The 14,634-nt window shown below is 41.6% G+C and overlaps 1 protein-coding gene across 5 annotated transcripts in view; it reads right to left on the bottom strand.

The window, feature by feature from the left end:
• The window catches only part of ICA1L (islet cell autoantigen 1 like), an 82,185-nt gene extending 68,541 nt beyond the window's left edge, over positions 1–13,644 (bottom strand). The window contains exon 1 of one of the 5 annotated variants that reach the window (XM_074399246.1): positions 13,213–13,644. The gene's annotated coding sequence lies outside the window, so the exon portion shown is untranslated. Of the gene's footprint in view, positions 1–12,551; positions 13,182–13,212 lie in introns of those variants that run through there. The other 4 variants (XM_074399248.1, XM_074399249.1, XM_074399250.1 and 1 more) reach the window with 4 other exon arrangements.
• Positions 13,645–14,634: the final 990 nt, after the last annotated feature.

Below are 14,634 nucleotides of genomic sequence, written 5' to 3'. Positions count from 1 at the left end.
TTGAGAAGAGCAACCCCAAGACACATAATCAGCAGATTCACCAAGGTTGAATGAAGGAAAAAATGTTAAGGGGAGCCAGAGAAAAAGGTCAGGTTACCCACAAAGGGAAGCCCGTCAAACTAACAGTGGGTCTCTCGGCAGAAACCCTATGAGCAAGAAGAGAGTGGGGGCCAATATTCAACATTCTTAAAGAAAAGAATTTTCAACCCAGAATTTCATATCCAGCCAAACTAAGCTTCATAAGCAAAGGAGAAATAAAATCCTTTACAGACAAGCAAATGCTGAGAGATTCTGTCACTACCAGGCCTGCCTTACAAGAGCTCCTGAAGGAAACGCTAAACATGGAAAGGAACAACCAGTACCAGCCACTCCAAAAACATAACAAATTGTAAAAGGCCTTCAATGCTATGAAGAAACGATATCAACCAACAGGCAAAATAACCAGCTAGTATCATAATGACAGGATCAAAGTCAGACTTAATAATATTAACCTTAAATGTAAGTGGGCTAAATGCCCCAATTAAAAGACACAGACTGGCAAATTGGATAGAGCCAAGACCCATCAGTGTGCTGTATTCAGGAGACCCATATCGCATGCAAAGATATATAAAGGCTCAAAATAAAGGGATGGAAGAATATTTACCAAGCAAATGGAAAACAAAAAGCAGGGTTGCAATCCTAGTTTCTGATAAAACAGACTTTAAATCAACAAAGATCAAAAGAGACAAAGAAGGGCATTACATAATGGCAAAGGGATCAATTCAACAAGAGCTAACTATCCTAAATATATACGCACCCAATACAGGAGCACCCAGATTCATAAAACAAGTTCTTAGAGACCTACAAAGAAACGTAGACTCTCACACAATAATAGTGGCAGACTTTAACACCCACTGTCAAAATTAGATCAAAGAGACAGAAAATTAATACAAATATCCAGGACTTGAACTCATCTGTGGAACAAGAAGACATCTACAGAATTCTCCACCCCAAATCAACAGAATATACTTTCTTCTCAGCACCACATTGCACTTATTCTAAAACTGACCACATAATTCAAAGTAAAACACTCCTCAGCAAATACAAACGCATGCAAATCATAACAAACAGTCTCTCAGACCACAGTGCAATCAAATCAGAACTCAGGATTAAGAAACTCACTCAAAACCACACAACTACTTGGAAACTGAACAACCTGCTCCTGAATGAATACTGGGTAAATAATATTAAGACAGAAATAAAGATGTTCTTTGAAACCAATGAGAACAAAGATACAACACACCAGGATCTCCAGGACACACTTAAAGCAATGTGTAGAGGGAAATTTATAGCCCTAAATGCCCACATCAGAAACTGGGAAAGATCTAAAACTGACACTCTAATGTCACAATTAAAAGAACTAGAAAAGCAAGAGCAAACAAATTCAAAAGAAAAGAGAAGACAAGAAATAACTAAGATCAGAGCAGAACTGAAGGAGATAGAGACACAAGAAACCCTTAAAAAAAAAAAAATCAATGAATCCAGGAGCTGTTTTTTTAAAAGATCAACAAAATAGTTAGACCACTAGCCAGACGAATAAAGAAGAAAAGAGAAAAGAATCAAACAAATGCAATAAAAAATGATAAAGGGGATATCACCATTGATCCCACAGAAATACAAACTACCATCAGAGAATACTATAAACACCTTTATGCAAATAAACTAGAAAATCTAGAAGAAATGGATAGATTCCTGGACACATACACCCTCCCAAGACTGAACCAGGAAGAAGTTAAACCCCTGAATAGACCAATAACAAGTTCCAAAATTGAGGTAGCAAATAACAGCCTACCAATCAAAAAAAGTCCAGGACGAGATGGATTCACAGCCGAATTCTACCAGAGGTACAAAGAGAAGCTGGTACCATTTCTTCTGAAACTATTCCAAACAACAGAAAAAGAGGGACTCCTCCTGTACTCATTTTGAGAGGCCAGCATCATCCTGATACCAAAACCTGGCAGAGACACAACAAAAATAGAAAATTTCAGGCCAATATCCCTGAACATCAATGCAAAAGTCCTCAATACACTACTGACAAACTGAATCCAGCAGAACATCAAAAAGCTTATCCACCATGATCAAGTTGGCTTCATCCCTGGGATGCAAGGCTGGTTCAACATACACAAATCAATAAAAGTAATCCATTACATAAACAGAACTAATGACAAAAACCACATGATTATTCTTTGTAGATGCAGAAAAGGCCTTCAATAAAATTCAACTCCCCTTGATGCTAAAAACTCTCAATAAACTAGATATTGATGGAACATATCTCAAAATAGTAAGAGCTATTTATGACAAACCCACAACCAATATCATACTGAATGAACAAAAACTGGAAGCATTCCCTTTGAAAACCAGCACAAGACAAGGATGCCTCTCTCACCACACCTATTCAACATAGTATTGGAAGTTCTGGGCAACCAGGCAAGAGAAAGAAAGCAAGCATATTCAAATAGGAAGAGAGGAAGTCAATTTGTCTGTTTGCAGATAACATGATTGTACATTTAGAAAAGCCCATTGTCTCAGCCCAAAGTCTCCTTACGCTGATAAGCTCAGGATACAAAATCAATGTGCAAAAATCACAAGCATTCCTATACACTAATAACAGACATACAGAGAACCAAATCATGAGTGAACTTCCATTCACAATTGCAACAAAGAAAATAAAATACCTAGGAATACATCTTACCCGGAATGTGAAGGACCTCTTCAAGGAGAACTACAAACCATTGCTCAAGGAAATAAGAGAGGACACAAACAAATGGAAAAACATTCCACGCTCATGGTGAGGAAGAATATCAAGAAAATGAACATACTGCCCAAAGTAATTTATAGATTCAATGCAATCCGCATCAAGCTATCACTGACTTTCTTCACAGAATTGGAAAAAACTACTTTAAATTTCATATGAAACCAAAAGAGAGCCTATATAGCCAAGACAACCCTAAGCAAAAAGAACAAAGCTGAAGGCATCACACTATCTGACCTCAAACTATACTACCATGGTACAGTAACCAAAACAGCATGGTACTGGTACCAAAACAGATATATAGACCAATGGAACAGAAAAGAGGCCTCGGAAATAACACCATACATCTACAACCATCTGATCTTCGACAAATCTGACAAAAACAAGCAATGGGGAAAGGATTCCCTATTCAATAAATGGTATTGGGAAAACTGGATAGACATATGCAGAAAACTGAAACTAAATCTCTTCCTTACACCTTATACAAAAATTAACTCAAGATGGATTAAAGACCTACAACCACAAAAACCCTAGAAGAAAACCTAGGCAATACCATTCAGGACATAGGCATGGGCAAAGACTTCCTGACTAAAACACAAAAAGCAATGGCAACAAAAGCCAATATCAACAAATGAGATCTAATTAAAGTAAAGAGCTTCTGTGCAGCAAAAGAAACTGTCATCAGAGTGAACAGGCACTCTACAGAATGGGAGAAAAATTTTGCAATCTATCCATCTGACAAAGGACTACTAGCCAGAATCTACAAAGAACTTAAACCAATTTCCAAGAAAAAAACAAACAACCCCATCAAAAACTGGGCAAAGGATATGAACAGACACTTTTCAAAAGAAGACATTTATGCAGCCAACAAACATGAAAAAATGCTCATCATCACTGATGATTAGAGAAATGCAAATCAAAACCACACTGAGATATGCCACGTCAGTTAGAATGGCAATCATTAAAAAGTCAGGAAACAAAAGATGCTGGAGAGGATGTGGAGAAATAGGAACGCTTTTACACTGTTGGTGGGAGTGTAAATTAGTTCAACCATTGTGAAAGTGTGGCAGTTCCTCAGGGATCTAAACTAGAAATACCATTTGACCCGGCAATCCTATTACTGGGTATATACCCAAAGGATTATAAATCATTCTACTATAAAGACACATGCAGACATATGTTTATTGCGGCACTGTTCACATGAGCAAAGACTTGGAACCAATCTAAATGCCCATAGACTGGATAAAGAAAATGTGGCGGGGTAGGATCCAAGACAGCCGATTAGGAGTAGCTCAAGATTGCAGCTCCCAGTGAAAGCACAGAGGGTGAGTAGACGCCGCATTTACAGATGGATTTTTATTGCTCACAGACCAGGAGATTCCCAGGCAGAGGAGCCCCATGGATAGCCAGCGCAGCTGTTTTGGCCGGCACAGCTGTTTTGGCCAGCGCCCCGGTGCGGCAGATGTCTACACAAAATACATGGGTCCAGGTGCCGTTTTAGCTGGTGATTGGAGCTCCTGGGAGACAGACTCACCCATTCAACTGATAAAAAAGGGGACTGAAACAGGGAGCCAGGCCAGGGAATTGCCAGGCAAAGAGGCACCATGAATCTCAGCGCAGCTATTTCAGCCGGCACAGTGGGTCACCACATGGGAAATCACACAGATCCCGGTGCCTTTTCAACAGGCAACTGGAGTACCTGGGAGACAGAGTCACCCATTCAAAAAAAAAAAAAAAAAAAAAAGGGGTGTCTGAGGCAGGGAGCCAGGTGATCAGGCTCGGCTAGTCCCACTCCCACAAAGAAAACAGCAATCTGAAATGCTCTGGATTGAGAGTCTCACAGCAAGCACAGGTGAACCCGGGATGGTACAGCTCTGTGGGGGAGAGGCATCCGCCATTACCGAGGCAGTCCACCACTACGGAGGTAGTCTGCCATTGCTGAGGCAGCCTGCCATTGCCGAGGCAGCCCACCATTACAGAGAAAGTCCGCCATTACAGAGGTGGGCCACCATTGCCAAGGCAGTTCTAACTATACCTATATAAACAGGACTGCAGTGAAGTTCACAAAGCAGCTGGGCAGAGCCCACAGCAGCTCAGCAAAGCCTCTGCAGATAGACAGTGATTAAGCTGCCTCCTCCCTGGGTAGGGCAGCCCTTAAAAAAGGCAGCAGCACAACAGAGACTTATAAATAAAGCCCTAACTCCCTGGGACAGAGCACCTAGGAAAAAAAAAAAAGGGGGGGTTACGAGTTCTGCTGCAGCAGACTTAAATGTACCTTTCCAGCAGCTCTGAATGAACAACGGAGCTCACAGCTCAGCACCTGAGCTCCTATAAAGGACAGACTGTCCCCTCAAGCAGCTCCCTGACCCCCGTATATCCAAGAGTCACCTCATAAAGTCAAGCTCAGACTGACATCAGGCGGGTATCCTTCTAGGACAAAGATAGCAGAAGAAACTGACAGCAATCCTTACTGTTCTGCAGCCGCTGCAGGTGATCCCCAGGCAAGCAGGGCCTGGAGTGGACCTCAGCAGTCCTACAGCAGAGGGGCCTGAATGTTAGAAGGAAAACTAAGAAACAGAAAGAAGTAACTTCATCATCAACAAACTGGACATCCACTCAGAGACCCAATCTGAAAGCCAACAATTACAAAGACGACAGGTGGATAAATCCACAAAGATGGGAAGAAACCAGCGCAAAAAGGATGAAAACACCTGAAACCAGAATGCCTCTCCTCCTACAAGGGATCACAACTCCTCACCAGCAAGGGAACAGGCTGGATGGAGAATGAGTCTGATGAATTGACAGAAATAGGCTTCGGAAGGTGGGTAATAAGAAACTTCACTGAGCGAAAAGAACATGTTTGGCTGGGCACGGTGGCTCATGCCTGTAATCCTAGCAGTTTGGGAGGCTGAGGTGGGCGGATCACTTGAGGTCAGGAGTTCAAGACCTGCCTGGCCATCATGGTGAAACCCAATCTTTGAAACAAAAAAAAGAGAGAGAGAAAAAAAGAACATGTTCTAACCCAATGCAAAGAAACTAAGAATGTTGAAAAAAGATTTGATGGAATGCTAACGAGAATGAACAACGCAGAGAGGGATATAAGTGAATTGATGGAGCTGAAAAACACAATACGAGAACTTCACGAAGCATACACAAGTTTCAACAGCCAAATTGACCAAGCAGAAGAAAGGATATCAGAGGTCAAAGATCAACTCAATGAAATAAAATGAGAAGGAAAGATTAGAGAAAAAAGGGTAAAAAGAAATGAATAAAGTCTCCAAGAAATATGGAACTATGTGAAAAGACCTAATCTGTGTTTGATAGGTGTATCTGAATGTGATGGAGAGAATGAATCCAAGCTGAAAAATACTCTTTAGGATATTGTAAAGGAAAACTTCCCCAAGCTAGAAAGGCAGGCCAATATTCAAGTTCAGGAAATACAGAGAACATCACAGATATTCCTCAAGAAGAGCAACCCCAAGGCACCTAATTGTCAGATTCACCAGGGTTGAAATGAAGGAGAAAATGCTAAGGGCAGCCAGAGAGAAAAGTCGGGTTACCCACAAAGGGAAGCTCATCAGACTCACAGCAGATCTCTCAGCAGAAACCCTACAAGCCAGAAGAGAGTGGGGGCCAATATTCAACATCCTTAAAGAAAAGAACTTTCAACCCAGAATTTCATATCCTGCCAAACTAAGCTTCCTAAGTGAAGGAAAAATAAAATCTTTTGTGAACAAGCAAGTACTCAGAGATTTCATCACCATCAGCCTGCTCTACAAGAGCTCCTGAAAGAAGCAGTAAACATAGAAAGGAACAACGTGAAACAGCCACTCCAAAAACATACCAAATGGTAAACAGCATTGACACAATGAAGAAACTGTATCAACTAACGGGCAAAATGGCCAGCTAGCATCAAAATGGCAGGATCAAATTCACACATAACAATATTAACCCTAAATGTAAATGGGCTAAACGCCCCAGTCAAAAGGCACAGACTGGCAAATTGGCTAAAAAGCAAAAACCCATTGTTTTGCTGTATCTAGGAAACACATCTCACATGCAAGGATACATAAAGGCTCAAAATAAAGGGATGGAGGAAGATTTACCAAGCAAGTGGAGAGCAAAAAAAAAGCAAAAGTTGCAATTCTAGTCTTTGATAAAATAGACTTTAAACCAACAAATTTCAAAAGAGACAAAGAAGGACATTACATAATGGTAAAAGGATCAATGCAACAAGAAGACCTAACGATCCTAAATATATATGCGCCCAATACAGGAGCACCCACATACATAAAGCAGTTCCTAATGACTTACAAAGAGACTTAGACTCTCACACAATAATAGTGGGAAACTTTAACACCCCATTGTCAATATTAGACAGATCAACAAGACAGAAAATTAACAAGGATATCCAGGACTTGAACTCAAGTCTGGACCAAGCAAACCTAATAGACATTTACAGAACTCTCCACCCCAAATCCACAGAATATACATTCTTCTCAGCACCACGTCACACTTACTCTAAAACTGACCACATAATTTGAAGTAAATCACTCCTCAGCAAATGCAAAAGAACGGAAATCATAACAGTCTCTCAGACCACTGTGCAATCAAGTTAGAACTTGGAATTCAGAAACTAACTCAGAACCGCATAGCTTCATGGAAACTGAACAACTGGCTCTTGAATGTTGACTGGATAAACAGTGAAATGAAGGCAGAAATAAAGATGTTCTTCGAAACCAATGAGAATGAAGACACAACATACTAGAATCTCTGGGACACAATTAAAGCAGTGTCCAGAGGAAAATATATAGCAATAAATGCCCACATGAGAAGCAAGGAAAGATCTAAAATCGACACCCTACCAGAAAAATTAAAAGTGCTGCCGGGCGCGGTGGCTCAAGCCTGTAATCCCAGCACTTTGGGAGGCCGAGACGGGTGGATCACGAGGTCGAGAGATCGAGACCATCCTGGTCAACATGGTGAAACCCCGTCTCTACTAAAAGTGCAAAAAATTAGCTGGGCATGGTGGCACGTGCCTGTAATCCCAGCTACTCAGGAGGCTGAGGCAGGAGAACTGCCTGAGCCCAGGAGGTGGAGGTTGCAGTGAGCCGAGATCGCGCCATTGCACTCCAGCCTGGGTAACAAGGGCGAAACTCTGTCTCAAAAAAAAAAAAAAAAAAGTGCTAGAGGAGCAAGATCAAAAAAAGTCAAAACCTAGCAGAAGACAAGAAATAACTAAGATCAGAGCAGAACTGAAGGAGACAGAGATACAAAAAAAACCCTTCAAAAAAAATCTATAAATCTAGGAGCTAGTTTTTCATAAAGATCAACAAAATAGACAGACCACGAGCCAGATTAACAAAAAAGAAAAGAGAATAATCAATCACATGCAATAAAAAATGATAAAGGGGATATCACCACAGATTCCACAGAAATATAAACTATCATCAGAGATTATTACAAACAACTCTATGCATATAAACTAGTAAACCTGAAAGAAATGGATAAATTCCTGGACACTTGTATCCTCCCAAGCTTAAACCAGGAAGAAGCTGAAACCCTGAATAGACCAATAACAAGGTCTGAAGTTGAGGCAGCAATTAATAGCCTACCAACCAAAAAAAAGCCCAAGTCCAGATGCGTTCATAGCCGAATTCTACCAGATATACAAAGAGGAGCTAGTACCATTCCTTCTGAAACTATTCCAAACAATCCAAAAAGAGAGAATCCTTCCCAAACCATTTTATGAAACGAACATCATCCTGACACCAAAACCCAGCAGAGACTCAACAAGAAAAAAAAAAAAACTTCAGGCCAATATCCATGATGAACAAAGATGCAAAAATCTTCAATAAAGTACTGGCACACTGACTGCAACAGCACATCAAAAAGCTTATCCACTATGATAAAGTAGGCCTCATCCCGGGGAATGCAAGGCTGGTTCAACATACGCAAGTCTATAAACATAATTCACCACATAAACAGAAACAATGATGAAAACCATACGATTATCTCAATAGATGGAAGAGAAGGCCTTTGACAAAATTCAACAGCTCTTTATACTAAAAACCTTCAATAAACTAGGTATTGATGGAATGTATCTCAAAATAATAAAAGCTATTTACGAAAAACCAACAGCCAATATCATACTGAACGGGCAAAAACTGGAAGCATTCCCTTTGAAATCTGGCACTAGACAAGGATGCCCTCTCTCACCACTCCTATTCAATATAGTATTGGAAGTTCTAGCCAGAGCAATCAGGCAAGAAAAAGAAATAAAGGGTATTCAATTAGGAAAGGAGGAAGTCAAATTGTCTCTATTTGCAGAAGACATGATTGTATATTTAGAAGATCCCATCATCTCAGTCCAATATCTCCTGAAACTGACAAGGAACTTCAGCAAAGTCTCAGGATACAAAATCGATGTGCAAAAATCACAAGCATTCCTATACACCAATAACAGACTTAAAGAGAGCCAAATCAAGAACGAACTGCCATTCACAGTTGCTACAAAGAGAATAAAATACCTAGAAATACAACTAACACAGGATGTAAAGGACCTCTTCAAGGAGAACTACAAACCACTGCTCAACAAAATCAGAGAGGACAGAAACAGATAAATAAACATTCCATGCTCATGGTTAGGAACAATCAATATTGTGAAAATGGCCATACTGCCCAAAGGAATTTACAGATTCAACACTATCCTCACCAAGCTACCTGACCTGTAGGCATCACACTACCTGACTTCAAACTATATTACAAGGCTACAGTAATCAAAACATCATGGGGCCGGGCGCGGTGGCTCAAGCCTGTAATCCCAGCACTTTGGGAGGCCGAGGCGGGTGGATCACGAGGTCAAGAGATCGAGACCATCCTGGTCAACATGGTGAAACCCCGTCTCTACTAAAAAAATACAAAAATTAGCTGGGCATGGTGGCGCGTGCCTGTAATCCCAGCTACTCAGGAGGCTGAGGCAGGAGAATTGCCTGAACCCAGGAGGCGGAGGTTGCGGTGAGCCGAGATCGCGCCATTGCACTCCAGCCTGGGTAACAAGAGCGAAACTCCGTCTCAAAAAAAAAAAAAAAAAAAAAACATCATGGTACTGGTACCAAAACAGAGATACAGACCAAAGGAACAACAGAGGCCTCAGAGGCAACACCACACATCTACAACCATCTGATCTTTGATAAACCTGACAAAAACAAGCAATGGGGAAATGATTCCCTGTTTAATCAAAGGTGTTGGGAAAACTGGCTAGCCATGTGCAGAAAGCAGAAACTGGACCCCTTCCTGACACCTTACACTAAAATTAACTCCAGACGGATAAAGACTTAATCATAAGACCTAACACCATAAAAACCCTAGAATAAAATCTAGGCCAAACTATTCAGGACATAGGCATAGGCAAGGATTTCATGACCAAAACAGCAAAAGCATTGGCAACAATAGCCAAAATAGACAAATGGGACCTAATCAAACTCCACAGCTTCTGCACAGCAAAAGAAAGTCATTCGAGTGAAACAGCAACCAACAGAATGGGAAAAAATTTTTGCAAACTACACATCTGACAAAGGGCTGATATCCAGAATCTTCAAAGGACTAAAACTGATTTACAAGAAAAGAAACAAAAAAGCCCATTCAAAAGTGGGCAAAGATATGAACAGACACTTTACAAAAGAAGACATATATGAGGCCAACAAACAGATGAAAAAATGTTCATCATAACTGGTCATTAGAGAAATCCAAATCAAAACTACATTGAGATACCATTTCACACCAGTTAGAATGGTGATCATTAAAAAATCTGGAGACAACAGATGCTGGAGAGAATGTGGAGAAATAGGAACACTTTTACACTGTTGGTGGGAGTGTAAATTAGTTCAACCATTGTGGAAGACAGTGCGGTGATTCCTGAAGGACCTAGAAACAGAAATTCCATTTGACCCGCACACAAATGTTCATTGCAGCAATGTTTACAATAGCAGAGACTTGGAACCAACCCAGATGCCCACTGATGACAGACCAGTCAGGGAAAATGTGGCACATATACATCATGGAATATGCAGCCATGAAAAACGATGAGTTCGCGTCCTCTGTAGGGACATGAATGAACCCGGAAACCATCATTCTCAGCAAACTGACACAAGAACAGAAAATCAAACACCGCATGTTCTCACTCATAGGCAGGTGTTGAATAATGAGAACACATGGACATAGGGAGGAGAGTATCACACACTGGGGTCTTTGGGAGGGAAATAGGGGAGAGACAGCACGGGGTGGGGAGCTGGGGAGGGATAACATGGGGAGAAATGCCAGATATAGGCAATGGGGAAGAAGCCAGCAAACAACACTGCCATGTGTACCTATGCAACAATCTTACATGTTCTTCACATGTACCCCAAAACCTAAAATGCAATAAGAAAAAAACAAAAGGAAAAGAAATGCTAGAAAGAAATACAAAATGTTAACAGTTGTCAATGTCAGCTGCTGTAAATATAGATATTGTGTTACTTTAGTCTGTATTTTTTATCTATCTCAACTAAATTAATAAAGAAATCAAAAAACACTAGTGTTACATGCAAATGAGTCTACAATGGCAAAATAATAATGAGATACATAGAAGGTGTCTGACTTTTAATAGTGAATACTGGATCCAAACACAAGTTTGAAAATTTTGATTTCAGAAAAAACCACAAAACTTAAGGGATGAATGAAAAAGACAAAATGAAACAGGGTAATAAGAACAATATTAAATAACAAAATCTACTTTGAACAAGGAAATCTTTCCAGTTACAGACTATTTAAAAATCGTTCACATATCCTATCTGTTGTTAAAGAATATAAAAATAATAAAAATTCAAAGGAAGTATAGTGAGTACTGAAAAAGCTAAGTAAAAAAGTAAAGAAAAAATGTAAATACAGGATCACACAATGAAATCACCAAGTTTGGCAGTATAGAACAAAACAGTGTATTAACCATTTTCTATCTAGTATTTTGATATCTGGTCCTAGTTGCATAACTGGTATAAATTTTAATACTTTTTATGATAAACATTTATAATAAAAATATGGCATTCTACTTTTTCCACCAGTCTCATATTTGCAATTTTTCCTCTTTGGACTGGGTGATCTCTGAGCACCGTTTTAACTCTAAAATTATACTGGTAATTAGAACACTGCCTTCTACAGAGGTGTTTCAATGACTAGACAGACAAACAATCATTTTGCACTATTAAATAAATAGAGACTTCAAAGGATACTGGGTATGATAGGCACAGATAACAATTATTAAATGAGCTAAAATTTTGGTCATATAAAAATACATACATATCATTCGGGGATGTTTACTTGGCTAATAAATGTATCATTAACTCCTATTAAAGGATGAGGCACCTGTGGCTACTCAATAAATACTGATGTGAAGATGATTAACGTAATATCGTCTTACATTAGGTCGCCTGAGTCAGAATCAAATAAATCAATACATAAATACTTCTGGTGAAAATCAAAACCACGGAAAAAATGTTATCTTCCCAACAATCTATTTTACAGAGATCCATAGTTTATAACAGCTTTTATGCTGTGTGCATCAAGATCATCTATTACACGAAAAACGATTCCACCCCCTCTACTGGAAAAGCCCCAGTATCGCGAGTGAGTTGCCAGGATGATCTCCCTGCTTTTCCCCCTCCGTCTTCCTTAGCAGCATCACGTATCTGACCACTGACATCACCTGGGCACCTGACCAGCTGACCTGCGTTTCCAGGAGCCAGATCTGTGCCGCGGGGCTGGATTCCCGGCCTGGGGAGCAGGATCTGTGCGCGGAGCCCCTCGCGGGGCTGTGCATTCTGCAGTCCACGGACATTTACTATGTTTTGTTTTTATCCATAGATTACCAATTAGTTTCTAAGTAAGACATTCCCATTACAAAATAATAGTGAAATAAAAATAAACACCACTTCAAAAGGAGGCCAGCAGGGAAGCACCTGAGGGCTGTTTGAGTGATTGGCCGCCGCCCCTATTAGGAGCGACCACCACCACCGAGGAAAATCACCCCAACGAGCCCCAGGCCGACGCGCTCCTTCACAACAGCGAGCGTGGCCGGGAGGTGCCCTTCGGCCGCAGGAGACCCGGCCACACCAGAAACAGCTCCTCGCTGGTTTTGCCTGGATGGAGGCCAGAATAACCCGGAGCAGGGCTTCCCCCGTGAGAAGGCCGCAGGTAGCGGCCGGGGTCCCAAAGAGAACCGAAGAAGAGGAGGCCGGCAAGGCCCTGAGAGGCCGCACGGGCGCGTGGCTAGCGCCTCCCGCCGCGCCCCCGCCTCCCGGCGTCGCCGTGGGAACCCGGGATTTGGCTTCTGGGCCTGACCGTCGCCTGAGGGAGAAGAGGGGCAGCGGAAGGCCGCAGACGCTTACCGCGCCGCCGGAGCCGCGAGGTGACGCTCCTCCGCCGCCTCGGGTTGCGTTCGGCCGCCCGGGGGTCCGTCCCGGCACCCGTTCCGGCCGCCGCCCGCGAGCCCCGCGCCGCCTCCGGGCCGCTCCAGCAGCCCGTGCCGCTTCGCTTCCGTGCGTGGAGGTGTCAGGCTCCCGCTGAGGGAGGCGGGAGATTTAAACCGCACGGTCTGGCGCCCGCGTTCGCCCGCCTCGGGCGCCGGCCTGACCCCACCGCGGGCCCGGCTCCGGACCGGTGCATCCCACGGTCCGCCCTTGAATGAACTCGGGAACCCTCTCTATACCTGCTTTCCCATTTCCTCTTTACTTAATAAAGTGAAATGACAAACACCAAGCCGGTCAGAACATCACGAGGAGGAGCTGCGTGTGAGCCTTTTGAGGCGTGCGGAAGTGAAAGGCATTAGCCCAGGGCCCTCCCGGCTCCCTCCCAGCCCCCGCGGCACCTGCTAGCCTTCTGGGGTCGCTCCTGAATCCTCGGGCGCTCCTCGGCTCAGCACCACTGCTCCCTACGCGGAAAGCGTTCGCGCGCTATATTTAATTCTCGTGTGATTTAAAGAGCTATAAATTAACCGTTCATAACCAGTCTCAAATGCACAAATCCATATCCATAATGTTTGTGATAAATGAATCTTAAGGAGTAAAAGGTGAAATCGGATCCTCAAAGTCTCAGGAAAAAAAAGGCAAAACTATGTTACTACTGGTGGGAGATAATTTAATAAACTCAAATGCATTCTTTTTAAGGATGACTCCAAAACTTAAAGCAACTATCCTAAAACAGCAAAATATGAATTACTGATAATTACAACTGTGACAAATAGAATAGCAAAGAATTAAAAAGTTACACTCGAGGTGATAACTAAGCTGTATGATCACAAAAGACAATGATGGGGTGAGATTCCAGAATATTAACAGTACAAAATACTCACCTTAACCATGAAAGTATAATTTTAGAATAGGAAAAGTGGCAAGCTACAGAGGGTTAATTTGACTGAAAACATTAAATGTCTTAGACTTTTACCCTGAGATATTTGGATTTCAAGGAACAGGCAAATACCTGAAATTATGTGCAAATTTTTTTTTTTTTTTTTTTTTTTTTTTTTTTTTTTTTTTTTTTTTAGGAAAGGGTCCACAGCTTTCCTCAGAAGGGTAAAAATTAGCGTTTGGCAAACATGGGTGATTGGCGTATGAATGAACTGAAACAGATAGCTAATTAACAACTGAAGAATACATTATAAAATATCGGAAAAGAACAGATTATCTTTCTCACCCAAGGAATAAGTAACTAACATGGCAAGTGAAATGACTTTCAAATGTTACTATGCCCCATGGTAAAGTTCTTGGGGTATCTTAGAAAATGTTTGTTCCAACAAGATGAAGTTTAAGTCA

Source organism: Saimiri boliviensis, chromosome 5 (assembly GCF_048565385.1).
Source record: "Saimiri boliviensis isolate mSaiBol1 chromosome 5, mSaiBol1.pri, whole genome shotgun sequence".
Lineage (NCBI taxonomy): Eukaryota > Metazoa > Chordata > Mammalia > Primates > Cebidae > Saimiri > Saimiri boliviensis.
The sequence above is the reverse complement of the archived record's forward strand: the minus strand, read 5'-3'. Positions and strand labels throughout refer to the sequence as shown.